Source organism: Myotis nattereri (assembly GCF_964212035.1).
Source record: "Myotis nattereri genome assembly, chromosome: 10".
Lineage (NCBI taxonomy): Eukaryota > Metazoa > Chordata > Mammalia > Chiroptera > Vespertilionidae > Myotis > Myotis nattereri.
The window spans coordinates 44814041-44826650 of NC_138085.1; positions in this window are offsets into that span (position 1 = coordinate 44814041).

The following is a 12610-nucleotide window of genomic DNA, read 5'->3' on the forward strand; positions in this document are numbered from 1 at the left end:
AAATATGACAACCACAATCAAAGCCCAGATGAAAAGTGTGCTGTGAATCATAAAAGTAGGGACAAGAAGTTTCTCCTCTATGAACTCAGCTATTTGAGTAGATCTTCTGGTCTAGATACATAACTGTTCTCCTTTATAACAAAACCCCATTCAGGAAAAAAAGGAGAGGGTTGAATTGCTCTAAGTGCTTTGCAAGATCTGCTACTTGGGTGTGTTTGGAAGATTCTAAAGCTTTGCAACCCGTGCAGGCTGACAGCTGAAAGTAAATCAAGGCAGCAGTTGGGGAAAAGGCAGTTGAGTAGGCAACGTGGCTGTTTCATAGATCCTTACAGGGAATATAGGCAGGCTGGGGCATTTTTGTCTTAGCAATTACTACTGAGATTCACCATTGCAGTGATCCGTGGGGATGCGCTGAAAAGGTTAATGGCATCTGTCAGATTTACAGGGTACAACAAGGAAGTTGGCACATTCCCTGGTGCGAGGTGTAATGTCACCTGTGTGGGCTGAGCAGTCCACATTCATTACCATTCATTGGCCAAACGGCCCAGGTTTTAACCAGCCTTGGAATGCAATCCATCAACAGTTGAGCATTCAGAGCAAGAAAAGTGGCAAGGGAGATTGCGAGAGAGATGACAATAGAACAAGCATGCTAGTATTCCACTATCAGCTGGTGGACCTTCTGAGAAAGTTTAGAGATCGGTGCCTGCAATGAAAAGTTGAGACAGTATAAGATCAAGGAGAAAACAAATATCCAGACCCTGTAACGCAACTCTTTTAAAAATCACTCCATTAATGCACCCACAGGCATCCCACTAGAGCTCGGTGTAAAGCCGTTGTTTCCCATCCATTCGTTCTACACTGAGTTTTCAAAAAGCTGTTTAGATTTGTGTAACTATGTGACTCTGATTGGCTTTCCAATTTCACAGCTTATCATAAGGCAGAAAGGGGGGCTCACCGACATTGCAAAGACAATGAGCACATTTGATGCAATGGTCTATGATTCTCCTCAATGTTTTTAACACACGACTGGAGAAACAGATGGTTAGGTCTTCAAGGAAGTTTAAAACAGAAACTGAGCTTACACAAAACTGCTCAGCTATCAGACGGGGCAAATCTATGCTATCGTCCCCCCCCCACCCCCAAATCACAACCTATCAGGGGAAGGATTTAGCTCCACAGAAAGATATTTGCCAGGAAGCTTGCTGCAGAAGAGAAGGGCATGCTTTGCTAAACCAGATGCATGTTATTTTTCCTGAATCCAAGATTTATGAAAGCAGTATGCTCATATTTCTCCATATACAGTAATTGGAACTCATTATGCTAATTGTATTTCCATTATCACTAATTAACAATCAGAGTGACCTGGCCCACAGTCTAATTTGTCTTTAATCTGTTTTTGTATAGGGAGTTTTACCTTGTAATTTCAAGGTGATAATTCTATTCAGTGCAACATTATGAATTGCAGAAGGTAACACTTTTTTGATGCTTGATGCTCTCTTCTCGGAATTGTTCGGGGTAAAACGGAAAAGCAAATGGATATACTTGCATATGCCCTCTCACTGATGAAGTAGATGCTTAACCCATGACATTAGGAGGATCCTTCATAATTCTTGCTCAGATTGTATGTCTGATCAAAGTAATGGGATAGTTGCCCATACTCAAACTGCAGCTCTCAATGTAAAATATGTAGTACTGAGTCTAAGAAGCAGTTGACATTTGCTGTCATCAAGAAGGAAAAAGGGTGTTTCTTATAACTTTTAATGATTAGTTACCACCTTATAAATATTTTCATGTGTCAAGTCTCTTGTAAAGAGAAAAATAATAGGGCAGGATCATCCAGAAACTTGTTTCTCATAAAAATGAGATATCAAAGGGAGAGATGAGATACATGTATAGTACCCCCTCTCAGAGGATATGTTTATTTTTTTTTTTTAGCCAGGCAGATTTATAGTAGTGGGACGGTATGGGGGAAGGGAGCTGAATTTGGAGCCCAAGGTTCTGAGTTCAAGTTCACTTTCAAGGCTTAATAGAAAGCACCACTCTTCCTCTGAATTTTTGTTTCCTCATCTTTAAAATTGAGATAATACATTTGAGGCAAATCATTGGGACATCATTAAGCAGGTTGAAGAGTGAGGACTTGGGAATTAGACTGAGTTTAAATTTGAATTCCATCACATATTCGTTTGTAGCCTTAGTAAAGCCTCAGCTTTCAAAATGTATTTAAAATCGAGCCTAACAATAGTTCTCTCTTCTTATATATGTTTTGAGGTTAAACTAATAAAGATTAATCTGTATAAAATGCTTTGGCCAATCCCTGGCTCATGCTTAGCATATAACAAAGGCTAGCTCTGATTTGGGGAATGCAGTCATGTTAAATTGCTTGGTAAACATTCAACAGGGGTTGGTGGGCTTGTGATGATTCTGATGTGTTGCTTTATTCTGGGGAGTGAAGTGAATATTACCACTTCAATCACTGATCCATTGTGAATAAAAGACTTCTCTTGGGAATGACTGAAAATCATATTGGGAGAGGGAGGGATAAAGGAGAGAGAGCGCTAAGAAAAAGGCACATGAGAAATTAATTTTAGAAAATATCCTTCTACTTATTCTAAGAAATTCTAGAAATTTCAGATCTACCTTCTCATACACTGATTTTCAATCTGAGTAAGCAATGCCCAATGACCTCTGGTCCTGTGAGTTCCACCAGGTCTATCTTCTTAGCCTGATTAACATGGTTTACCTTTGGGTGTCTTTCAGAGAACCACTGAAGTAGCAACTTTGAGGTGTTTTTTAAAACAAAACAAAAAAGAAGTGCTTCTGTGATATTCTACTCCCGTGGCCTCCCAGCCCTCTGCAAATACCTGAGAACCAGTTGGATCACCATGCTTCTTCCGCATAGAGTTTTCACATTCTCAGGAAGTTCTGTTCCTTGATTTGGCCTCTTCTTCTACTTGACAGGGAGATTTTTCCAAATCCCAAGGTCAGATATAATTGTAGCTCTATGGCTTATCCTGGTTTCACAGGCTCATAAAAAAATGTATTTGCTCTTCCTTGTCCGAAGTATAAATCACAGGATATCACCTAATCAACAAAATCATCTTAATCAATGCTTCACCGTCTGGCTTTCCATAACAATTCCAAATCCCTGTCGGTGTTTTCTATCTTCCCTTCTGTTAGACCAGATGGTGCTTGTTCTAGCCTCTTTGTAAAAAATCTTTTTCTGACCATAGTAACCTGTCCAAAGATCATTGTAGGAAACCCCTCCTGCTATCTGCAGCAGTGGCCCTGTCCTACCTGTTAAATACTGCAGCCTTTGCCAATGACTATCACTTCTAAACCGGAGCTTTCTTCCAAAGTCACTGACTGGTGAGTCCATAATTATTTAATAACACAACCACTTTGGTCTTCACATATCCAGTGTGAGCTCTCTTCTTCAGGTAGAAGCAAATTCCAACTGGAGCCCTGACCGGTTTGGCTCAGTGGATAGAGCGTTGGCCTGCGGACTCAAGGGTCCCAGGTTCGATTCTGGTCAAGGGCGTGTACCTTGGTTGCAGGCACATCCCCAGTAGGAGGTGTCCAGGAGGCAGCTGATCAATGCTTCTCTCTCATCGATGTTTCTAACTCTCTATCCCTCTCCCTTCCTCTCTGTAAAAAATCAATAAAATATATTTTAAAAAAAAGTCCAACTGGAGTCTTTCCCATAAGGCACGAAGCTCTCCAAGAAGGAGAGTATGCAATCGGCACCCACCAGTAATCACAATGTCTTCCACCCTATTGTATTAAAGGGGAAAGTGGTTCTCAACCTGTGGGTCACAACCTCTTTGGCAGTCGAAGGACCCTTTCACAGGGGTCGCCTAAGACCATCCTGCATATCAGATATTTACATTACGATTCATAACAGTAGCAACATTACAGTGATGAAGTAGCAACGAAAAAATTTTATGGTTGGGTCACAACATGAGGAACTGTATTTAAAGGGCCAGAAAGTTGAGAACCACTGCGTCTACACTGAAGAAGCTGGGCCATTATGTTTTCCTCACATATAGCATCATCACATAATTATTTTAATCTTTCTAGAAAACTGTCTTTCAATTATCTTTCTGTATAAGCCATAAAGCACATTTAAAGAGGAAAAAACAAAATAATTGACATATCTGAGCATCAGTGGCACTGTGACTTGAAAAGAAGACAGTTGGGAGTCCATTAAGCCTATGGATCATTTTTTTAATTTTTATTGTTTTATTGCTTAAAGTATTACAAAGGGTATTACATATGTGTTCTTTTTATTTCCCTGCGCCCTTGACAACCCCCTGGCCTCCCCTAACCCCCAGTGTCTTATGTCCATCTGTTATGCGGATACGCATGCATACAAGTCCTTCGGTTGGATTGTTTTAAACAGTGATCATCAAATCTCTCCTTATCCTGTTGTGTGTTTGTGTGTGTGTGTGTGAGTGGATGTGTGAAAATAGAAGCACCAACAACATTTAAGATAGCAATACCCTCTTTATAGACATCATTTTAGAAATCACATTGTCAAATAAGCTGGTTTTCTGGATGTTATTCTGATCTTTCTCATAATACAACGAATGGGAAACATAGCAGACACACAGAGTAGGGAGAAAGCATTGGTATCTAATTTCCAAAATATACACACCAGTCACTAAGTTGATAGATATACTGACTTGGCACCATTTTTCTATGGAATCCGAAAGAACTGAAAAATCACCGCACACAGAGGTTTTGTCACAAAGGATTTTAATTTGTTGTTTAAGAAGATAGATCCATGAGTATCCTCTTTATCCCTAATGACTACAGAATGTAAATAATCTCATTATGACCCTTTTTCATGTATGTTTTATTTCTGGATGAGGTAGAATTCCTTTATTTTCTTTTTATTTATTTTTTTATCTAACCAGCAAATACAATGTGTGTTTGGTCCATTGGTTAAAATGGCCGAGTAAACTCAAAACTTTGCCATTGTGGGCCATCTGACCATGAATACATCAACTGTATTGTCTTTTCAGAATAGGTCTCTCACATTTCCATCCTACTACATGTAAAGGATTTCCTAGAGCACACACAATCCACATTTAACTCTTAAAGCATCTTCCAAACCAGAACAAAAAGTACAGTCATTAGGCCATTGCTAAAGCTTCCCATTTTCCATTTCCACTTACTGGTACCTTCATGACCATAATTCAGTTACCTAAGGAAAAAAGGAAGCAGCAAACTTTGTTTGTTTCCTCTCCAGAAATTTAGGCCAATACCATAGAATGCAAATTTTACCCCAAGCACTCTATCAGTAGAGGCTAATGTGGCTAACTTCTTCCTTGAGCCTTCGAGAAGACTTTACATAATTCTCACTTTCTGGTGAGGTTTCTAGGGTTTGGGACACTTTCAGTTCCTCCTTTTCTACTTAAGAGGAGGAATGGAAGGGTGTCATTCTGCTATTGCTGAGTGTATTATGGTTCTCCATTTGCATACTATCTCATGATTTGCATGTGGGTGCAGCCAAACTACAATCTATCACTTATTTTTGTAAATAAAGTTTTATTAGAATACAGCCACATTCAGTGGTTTATGGACTGTTTATGACCTCTTCCTAGTTACAACAGTAGAGGTCTCCAGTTGCAGTAGGAACCTTATGGCCCACAAGTCTTCAATATTATCCCTGTTCAAAAGTAATTGTTAAATTCTAACAGACAGAAATATTATCCTAGAACCCATGTTCATGTCCTTGACCTGCTTTTCAAAGTGTGCAGGTATGTTTAAATGTTCAATTAACTAATATTGCTAAAGACTGAAACTAAAATACACACTTTCAAAACAAATTCCCAGATTGCATAAATTATGCATACATCAACCTAACCTAAGTTAGGTCCCAAGGTACCCACCTATAACTGAATCAATTAAGTTCATTGTTCTTAGGGTTAAATGGGCAATAATAAATGTAGTCATAAGTGGTAGTTGGAGAAATAAAGTTGTAATTTCACTGAGATATTAAAGTGGTCAGAGCAAGGAATGCTACCAAACCCAGCCCATTTTTCTTCTTGGACCATATCCTCAGGTTTCTTTTCCTCTTTCCTCTTCAACCAACTCCTAAGGCCACTTTAAATCCATTTTCCTCAACTGAAAGAAGAGGAGGCTAGAGTCTCACTTTCTCAATCTCTTTTATCACTTCCTTGGTGATCATACTTGTCAAATCATTTTGCTTCCCTGACATTAGTTGTTAAGTGATAATTTCCTACAACTTGAATGCCCTGAGGATGACTACATTATCTTCAGAAATCATGTCCAGGTTGAAGATCTCCATTTATAAGGCTATTGCCTTATTTTGACATCTCGCAACTATGTCTTATATAGTAGGTTGAATGTGTCCCCCAAAAGATATGTGGAGGATGGGGTCTTATTTGGAATAAGAGTCTTTGCAAATGTAATTGAACTAAATATCTCAAGATGAGATCAGCCTAGGTTAGGGTGGACTCTAAACCTAATGACGGTGTCCAGAGAAGTGGCAGAAAAGGAGACAGAGACATACCCAGGGAAGAAAGCCATGTGAAGACAGAAGCAGAGATTGGAGTGAAGTATCTGTAAGCCAAGAAACATGAAAGATTGTCAACAGCCACCAGAAGCTAAAGACATGTAGCAGATTCTCCCTCAGAGACTTCACAAAAGAACCAACCATGAGAATATGTTGGTATTTGTCTTCTGGCCTCCAGAATTGTGAAAAAAATAAATTTCTGTTGTTTTAAGCCACCATGTTTGAAGTAATTTGTTATGAAAATCCTAGAAAATTAATACACCTAATTAAATAATTAATTCTCTATGCCATTGAAAATGGAGCATTGTTACCTGCTTTATTTTTTTCTGCGGTTGATATATTTTGGGATTATTTGTTAAATAATAAGTCGCAGACCTTGAGGAAACACTATTTCCCCCAAAGGTTCTTTTATTTTTATTTTTTACTAGAAAATAGATTTTCTCCATTAAAAATATCTTTTGGAAAACACATCCCCAATTCCTATTGGAAGCTTTTAGACTTACCTGCCAAAAAATTAGCTGTGTACCAAGATATAATTGTTTTTCAAAATCCTATTCTGATGCATGAAACACACACTTACTTCTCAATATAGACAATTAATGCCATCTGCTTTGCTTCTGGACTCTAAAACCAAATGACTCATGTGTTCAGACAAACTTTCCCCTTTGGAATTAAGGTTTTAAAATAAGGTGTCTTTCTTTTCAAAAAGAGGCCAAGTAACTGGCTTTATTTTGGAATTTAAAATGCCCTGTTTATGGATATTAACTCACATTTATGAGCAAGATTTCATCAATTATGTAATGAATTGCTAAATGTCACTCTTGTGCTTTATTCCTAGAGTGACTACAGTCTATATGCTTAGGAAAATATCATATAATTATAAAGTAATTCTATGTTCTAGTAGATTACTTAGTAATTATACTTAATACTGTAGTTCCAATAGTGATTACTATGAAAGCTCATTAGAAAAGGCAGAAATAGTCACATATGTATTCTAATTATATCTGCCACAATAGAAGTTAATGTTAATTGAAGTGATTTATAGTTATTATGGTAACTCAATTAAAAGTATACACTAGTAGTGATAACCAACCTTCAAAAGAACAAAGTGCTAAATTAGTATCAGAAAACTTAAAGGAGAGTCACCTTTGAACTAATTCTGTTTGGTTTCCTTTGCTCAGAAAATGCTTCCACCATTCTCTTCTTATGAGCTTATTCATTTCTCTCTCCCAGCACCTAGGTCAGTGCATGGCATGTGGAGATATTCTATAAATATGTACTAAATAAATGAATAAATTACTTGTAATATTTATTTTGATCCATCTAAAATTAGATGGTGAGATCTATCTAAAATTATTTGCAAATGGATTTTGAGATTCTAAATTGATGCTTTTGATATTTTAGGTTCATTGACTCCTTAGAGAATGACATAAAAGTTTCTCAGTAAAGTGTGTATAAACACAAAATTTCCCAAACACTTGCAGGCTGTTCAAGGACCCTCTGAAGCCCAATCATGGAGTTAAGTTGGGAACTTGAGAAGTGGCTCTGGAGAAGAACAGCATTTTATAAGCCATTCTCTCTACATCAGAGGCTTGGGACTAGGGACCGAAGGTGGTTTGCTCTCCCAGTTTTCCCTTTCTCCATTACTTAAAGAAATATGTGGAAGATTAAATTATGGTTTCACTCTCAATGTATTTTGCTTCACATTCACTTTTAAATTATACAGCATAAGAAATTATACAAAAGCTATCCCTTTGGTAGGAGATGACAAATAGCATCCATTTCCAAACACAAATACACAGCCCATTAAAAAGACAAGTGTGAGATGGAAACTTTCTGGTTCACATGAGATATTCAGCCCTGTTACTGACACTGTGCTTGTCACACATTCCCAAATGCAGATGCCAGTAAGATGTGACTAGTGGTAAATCATCACCCAAAATGATGGCCCAATGGCCTACACCAGCGGTTCTCAACCTGTGGGTTGCGACCCCTTTGAGGGTGGAACGACCCTTTCACAGGGGTCGGCTAAGACCATTCTGCATATCAGATATTTACATTATGATTCATAACAGTAGCAACATTACGGTTATGAAGTAGCAATGAAAATAATTTTATGGTTGCATCACAACATGAACTGTATTTAAAGGGCCAGAAAATTGAGAACCACTGGCCTACACAATCCTGGGTCAGAGACTGATCGGACCTTGGAAAGGCCAGACAGAGACAACATCCTTGAAATGCTTATGATTGATTTCACCCAAGAAACAACAGTAAAGCTCAGACAATAACACATAAAAGCATCGAAGTACAAAAATCATAAATGTTATTGAATCCAGAGAAAAGCTACATTGAGGATCAAAGCAGTTGGTCAACTTCTGAGCTAAGGTGGCAAAGAAATATAATCTGCTTTATGTCCCCCAGCTTTGTTTCAATGTAGACCTAAGAGTGTGAATATGGACAAGAATAAAAAGATTATAAAGGTCCAACTGAGATCTGAGTTACAAAAGCCTAAGATAAAAGTCTAAAAGCAAACAATATTGGTACTAGGAGGTCTAAAAACCTTATATATTTTGGAGTTTCTCTGAGGATCCAAATACCTGGAACCTCAAAGCATTTCTTATGACCTTTCCCCTGCATCTTTGCATATGACTGGGGTGGGCCTAAACTCGAGTTCTGAGAGAGTTAACCTAGAACAGTACATGCCTGTCATGTTATTCATTGTATCAACTGGGGATTTATTCCCAGTTCCTATTTTTCAACGGTACAGAACATTTCCTGCATCTTTGCTAATCTGCATAATCACTTGTCAAGATGAGTGATTTCTATCCACTTGTCAATGTTGCTGCTTTTTTTAAAACATTACCTGAGAAATTGGTTTAACATATTTTAACTGACATACATTTCTATGCAACCGGATGCCATGGATAGATCTACTCAATAGTCATTTCTTTCTTCCCCCACTCCCTAAATGAATTCAGTGCTCATGAAATGAGCTGAATTTCCCTAGAGAATTAAATTCATTCCATTCCTGCCTCACAGATATGGCTGATACCTGGAGACACAGATATCCTGACTGAAACTCTTTCATTGTACTGAGGAAAGCTATTCTTAGATGGAAGAGAAGTCTGTTCCTAGTGATGGGTGTGCTGCTTAAAATGTCTTTTCATTCCAAGTAGAATCTATACTAATAAAAGGGTAATATGCTAATTAGAGTGGATGTCTTCCAGACAACCTTCCAGACATCCTCCAGACAAAGCCACAGTGGTTGTGAAGGGCCCAGGCTCAGGCCGGCAGTGGCAGAAGCAGCAGGGTAATGGGGGTGGTGCCTTCCCCTGATCCGCCAGGTCTCCTCCCGCAGAGGGAGGCCAGACTATGGCTTAGGCCAGGGCTGAGGCAGAGGCAATTAGGGGTGATCAGGCCAGCAGGGGAGCAAGGTAGGGGTGATCACGCCGGCAGGGGGGCAAGTTAGGGGCAATCAGGCCAGCAGGCAGAGGCAGTTAGGGACGATCATGCAGGCAGAGGGGTTAGGGGTTGATCAGGCAGGCAGATAGGCGAGCGGTTAGGAGTCAGTGGTCCTGGATTGCAAGAGGGATGTCCCCCAAGGGGTCCCAGATTGGAGAGGGTGCAGGCCAGGCTGAGGGACGAGCCCCCCCGCCCCCCCCCCGCCCTGCAAGTGCACAAATTTTGTGCACCGGGCCTCTAGTATTTTATAAAAACCTTTCATCTATGAAACATCAAAATATTAGAGAAAAGAATTGATATTAACCAATGTTCTTAAAATGTTTATGGCCATTACTCAGCCCAATGGTGAATCAAAAGGGTCTGAATGTGGTAAGTCAAATTCAAAGGTACTTTCTTGTCATTTGACAATAAGAGAGATGGATGAGTTACAGTCACTGACTGGTATTAGCATTGGAATTATAGACCAAATTCAAATACATTGCTCTTCCTTTTATTTCCTGTTTTCATGTTGGAAGTCTGAAAGTTTTATTTACCCATGTTGGTTCTAATTTTAAATTCCCTAGGGCTTGAAGAATACATGCAAAATTTTACATATATATATATATGAAACCCACCCAGTAGTATCTACCCTTCTTCACTTGATCCTCCCCCAAGATAAAATCAATTAACTTCCCCCAACCATAGCTCTTGTCTACCCTGATAAGAGGCACATCTAAAGGAATCCAGATAAAACATGCAAGTAGTTCCTCCTGTTCTGTAGGTAAAATCAGATTTGGGAAATTTGGTGAGTCCTGAATAGTCAGACAGTATTTTCTAAAACTGATCCAAGCAGTTACATTTGATATCTAAGTGCATGACAAAGATTTTCTGTTTTTAGGTTTAAAACTGTTATTAAGTTAAAGTAGATGCTTCATTAAAAAAAAAAAAAATCTTTCTCTTTCTCCCTTGATCCAGTTTTACATGTAAGATGATTTACACAGTGGTAGAAGTTTTCTGAATTAAATTATTCAATAAATGCTCATTAGCACTTAGTTGGTGTTAGGCTGAATTCTTGGCCCTGGAGGTGGAGCAGGAAACATAATCAAGATGGCAGAGTCTGAGGAATAGAACCATATGAATGACAAGACCTGCCCAGCAACGCTTCCTGAAAAACCCATAGCCTTTGTTTCCCAGGCCAAAGAAGATACAAATTCTTGAGGCCCATTTATCAAACTAGAAGTCTTAGGTGAAATAGCTTCATCGCATGTCTTATTTTATCTGAGAAAATCTACATCCTCGTGCACATTAAAAGTTCTTTCTGGCATCATCACTTAAATATTTTTAAGTTTAAATTAAAAAATATATATAAGCATATTTTTATGTATAAATATATATAGAGAGAGAACACATAAAAGTATTTAATCAAACACTGTTTTCACTTTTTATGCTAGCACATAGAGAATTGTTTCATTCTTTCTTCAAGCTGCATATTATGTCATTATAAAGACATACCATGAATATTTGTCCATCCCTTATTGATGGATTTTTTAGTTTTCCCCTCTAGCCTTTTGCAATTAAAACAGCACCAAAATGAATACACTTGTGCCTATGTCATTTCTTATGTATGTAAGTATGTCTGTAAAATAGATTGCCGTAAGTGAAATTTCTGGGTCAATGGGTATACTCATATGTAATTTTGATACATATTGCTAAATTTCTCCCATAGACTTATATTTGTTTTCGTACATACCATTATGTTCCTATACGGCCGTACTAAAGAGTATGTTGTCAAACTTTTAGATTTTTGTCCTTCTGGTGGATAAAATGTTACAACAAGGTAGTTTTTCTAAAATATATTTTTATTGATTTCAGAGAGGAAGGGAGAGGGAGAGAGAAGATAGAAATATCAATGATGAGAAAGATTCATTGATTGGCTACCCCCTGGGGATCGAGCTCGCAACCTGGGCATGTGCCCTGACTGGGAATCAAACCCTGATCTCCTGTTTCATAGATTGACACTCAACCACTGAGCCAAGTCGGCCAGCAACAGGGTAGTTTTAATGTGCATTTTTCTTTTTGTAAGAAACATTACATATCTCTTTGAACATTTAAGAGATACTTGTGTTTAACTTTCAAGGAACTTTCTGTTTTACTTTTGATAAATTTTCTGCTTCTGTGGTAAACATTCTCTTAATTTTTAGGAGCCCTTAAAACTAGAAAAAAAAATTATTTTGTTTTTCACAGTGGCTGCACCATTTTACATTCCTACCAGTAATGTATGAGGTTCTCAATTTCTTAACATCTCATAACATTTGTCCCCTCCCCCCGCCCCCCCCCCCCGCCATTTTCCAATTGTTTGTTTGGTTGGTTTCTTGTGTCATTTTGTTTTGTTTAATAGCCATCCTAGTAGGTATGGAGTAGTATCTCATTGTGGCTTTGGTTTGCATTTGCCCAGTGACTAATGATGTTGAGCATCTTTTCATGTTTGTTGGTTATGGCATATCTTTTGGGGAGATAAGGTCTATTCAAGTGCTTTTCAACTTTTTAGTTGGGTTGTTTATATTTTTGTTGTTGAGTTATAGGAGTTTTCTTATGTTTTCCAGGCACTAAACCCTTATCATATAT